The sequence below is a fragment of the Egretta garzetta genome, unplaced genomic scaffold, assembly GCF_000687185.1.
Source record: "Egretta garzetta isolate BGI_Z169 unplaced genomic scaffold, ASM68718v1 scaffold229, whole genome shotgun sequence".
NCBI lineage: Eukaryota > Metazoa > Chordata > Aves > Pelecaniformes > Ardeidae > Egretta > Egretta garzetta.
In genome coordinates, this window is record NW_009270000.1 from 3,369,979 (window position 1) to 3,373,863 (window position 3,885).

Below are 3,885 nucleotides of genomic sequence, written 5' to 3' on the forward strand. Positions count from 1 at the left end.
AGCCCGGCCCAGCCCGCCGGGGGCCTGCAGAGGTGCCATGGGACTGCCCTGCCCCTGGGCTGCCCCGGGCTGGGGTCCGGTGGCTCTTGGCCAGAGGATGAGCTCGCAAGTGGTGGGGCAGGAGGCCTGGAAGTGGGGGCTCTGAGCCTTCCCATCCCCCTGGGCGCTCCTTGATCCACCACAGCACCATGTGCTCAGCTGCCTCGGATGCACCCCACGCTGAGGAGGTCCTCTTGACATGAGGACACTCCATGAGTCTCCATCGTGGGCAGTAAGCCGTAGGTAAGGGGCTCGAGCTCCCGACATCGGGATGCGGCACGAATGCTCCCTGGCTCTTTGAACAAGGATCCCCAGGCGCGCCTGGCTGAGATGCAGGTGCAGTGGCCCAGCTTGGCTTTCCCACTCTTGCCTTTCATCCCCTCCATCTGGCTTCTCTGGTGCTGGGTCTCCTTCCCACCTCCCCTCTCCCCCGCCCCAGCTACCTTAGTTTTGCATTTTGCCCCCACGCTCGAGCCTTGCAGCATGAACACGCTGTAGCACTGCCTGCCTTCCCTTGCTGGCTTCACTGGCTGCTGCCCTTTCTCAGTGTTTTAAGCCTTGGGAATGAGTTGTAAACATGGAGTAAACTTCATCCAGGCACCCTCTGGCCTGGCTTTAACTTCTGTGCTGAGGTGAAACCCAAGTGAAACGCTCACAGCCAAGCAATGTCCAGAGCGGGTGCTCCCACCCTTGTCTTGCACAGCTTGTTGGGCACTTCTACTCTTCCCAAAAGCTTGCCTTCCTCTTCAGCTTCCATGGCTGCTCTGGTTCTCCTCCCCACCACTCAAATAATTTGGATGACTACCGTCCCTTTTCAGTCATCTTCAGGCTCACTGCTTTGGTTGCCTTCCATAGGAGACATCTCCTGCACAAACAGCTCCTCAGCTGCCACTTGTCTCGGCTAATGGCTCACAGATCTTCACTACAAACCTGTTGTCTTCTGCACAGGCAGAAATTGTGAGCACCTGGAGACCCTCTGTGCATGCTGAGACATTAAATCAAATTCAACAGGGCTAAAATAGGGCTCGGTTGCTTTCCCTTCCCATGATCTTTGTTAATAACTAGGCAATGTTGCTCCTGTTGCACTTGCCCTCTCAAGAGCTTCCAAATCTCGGATGTGAATTCTGGAGAGCCTTGAAGGAATGCTGGCTGCAAACGTCTCCACTGTCACCTCTGGCCTCCCGAGGTGTTGGGGATGCAGGTTTCCTTTTCCCCAGGGAGGACAGCTGGGGTGGAGCGGTTTTCCTTTCCTAGACCCCTGTGTGTGCCTACAGCAGAAGGCAGGCAGGCTGTCCCAGGCAGCTGCAGCGCCTTTAGGCTATTATTTAGGCTACTAATGTTCCCTTTCGGATGTCTCCTTCAAGTTGTGCTTTGCTACGATGCCAGTAAAAACTTGCTGTTGTTAGGCTTCTGCGGCATCACAGCGAACGCTGCAAAAAGGAAGTGCTCGCTTCTCGGCAGCTCAAGCCCTGGTTGGGGATTTCCCTCCATCTAGTTTTGGTAGTTCCCCTTCCCCATGTGCCATCCTCTGGGGTTCTCCTTGGCACATCGCTAGAGGCAGTGGAGTCCCAGGGCAGCAGGGGCTATTTATACCTCCCTATTGTTTACTGTGACTAAGCCCTTTCCTGGAATTAGCTGCGAGTCCCAAACCCACCAACAAGGCCACTTCTCATAACACCTCCCATGCCTGGCCCCACACGCTCAGAGCCCACTGGCACCCAGTTTGGGGCTGGCACCCTGCAAGCCCTCTACCTTGCAGCAGGGCTCCCTTTTGCTCCCTGAGTGCTGCTCTGTCTTCAAGTGGGCAGGGATCCCTCGCAGGGAATGGAAAACAGCCTCCACTCCCATGGGTGTGGGGTTTTGCCTTCTCTCGTGCCAGCAGCAGGCTGTCTATGGGAGTACAAATGGTGCTCAGCACAGGCTTCAGATAATTAATATTGTTTCTTTGAGCTAAGGTAGCACTTAGGCCCCTGACTGATATCTATGGTGATAAAGATACAGTCCCTGCCACGACTGGACAAAAAAAAATATTCAGGAGGAAAAACCAAGATTTTTTTGCTACCTGACTGAATACAGGTCCAAAACTCTCCCACTTAATCTCCCAAAACAAAACTGTCCCCTTTTTGTGACCCCAGGAGAGGCCCCTAGATGCTCTCCTAGGGGCTTATGTGCCCATGTGCGCCCAGACCACCCTCCCCAAAGCAGCTGACGGGGGCAGAAGCTCAGCTTTCCCACAGAAACACATGGGGACAGACAGGTCACATCCACCGTGGTGGTCCAGGGCTTGTCCGCCACCTCCAGCATGGCTGTGGTGGTGGGCCAGCATTTTCCCAGTGCTCCCTGAGGAGAGGAGCCCTCGCCCAGTCTATCCTATCCCAAGGCAAAGCAAGAGCGGGGAGGAGTCGCTCCAATCTGCCGTGGTTATTTTAGACTATAAAGTTGTGGGGGATTTTTTTGTTGTTGTTGTTTAGTGAGCAGCTCACTGTGAATTTAATAGATGAGTTTTGCTATTGGTAACAACTCCCCTAACCCCCAAGCAGTTTATTTTATGTATACAAGAGTAAAAAAGGGAAAAGTAAGAACACCTCTGGGGAAAATAAGGGGTTGGGAAATGGCTGTAAGTGCAAGCACAGGATTGCCAAACCCACACGTTCAAAAAGCATGAATCAGATCTCCAGGAATCACAAGACTGGTGGTCTGAATTTCAAATACGAAATCTGGGCAGTTTCTGAAGGGTATTTCCCGCCATGTTTTCAATGCTCGAGGGGAAGCTGCATGCCCTCTGATTGAGAGGGAGCGCTGGCGGGCTGGAGTCGAGACTTACACATGCTTATAGGAACCCATCCTCCCCATACTGGGAGCCTGAGACGGTCATCCCGCCCTCCCAGCGCCCTAAGCTTGCCTTGTTGCTCCGCTCTCCCCTGCCATGGGGCATCGCTGCCTCTCCCTCACATCCCTGCCGCTTCCTCACATCCCTGCTGAGATCCCTTCAGGGATGGCTGAGCCCCGGCGCTCATCTTGCCATGGTGGGGAACAACAGCTGCTTTCGCCAGGGATGGTCTTCCCCCCGAGCATAGGTGATGACGAAGTGGCGTCCCTATTTTTGTCCTGCAGACTTCAATGAGAGAGAGCCACCGCTTTGAATAGTTCAAATATGTACGTAGCCTGGGCCATAAACCCAAAGTGGCACCTCTCGAGGTAGGGAGAGTTGCCTGCGATGCCTGTTTTGGAGGGACATGAATTGCTTTCCACACTATGCAAGACCTCACTATAAGACAGGGCTGAAGCTATTTTATCTGAGGGTACAAATTAATACCTCCTCCCCCAAAGCCACCCAAAACCTGAGAAGGAGAGCACTGTGGCAAACTTCCCCAGTGCTAAAGTCACCCAATTTGTTGGTGCCCGAGCCCCTAGGCAGCGAGCAGCCTTCACCCACACCTCCAAATATGGATGTGCTGGCAGGAGAAGGAAGCCTCTTCCCTCTCCTGCCTCACTTGAGGGCCTCTAGATCTATAGCTGATCTAAACTGCTGTTGCCCAACTCAGCCTTGCAGAGTCAGCTTTGCTGCAAGTCCTTTCTTGTCTATCCCTCTGGAGTCCCTCAGCCACTATCAGCACCGTGATGTTGGTCCTTCCAAGCTCTTAAGTTGTGCTACAGCTGCTCAGCTACAGGACCAGCAGGGTGACCTCCATGGGAGAAGACTCCCAAGGATGATTGCCTACACAGCACCACAAGATGGTCTTCCCAAGCCCATGCACATTAGCATTGCTTTGATGTGCTGGACCAACATCCCTTCTGCTTCAGCAGAAGCCACTCTCATCCTCGTACATTGCCCCCGGCCCCCCC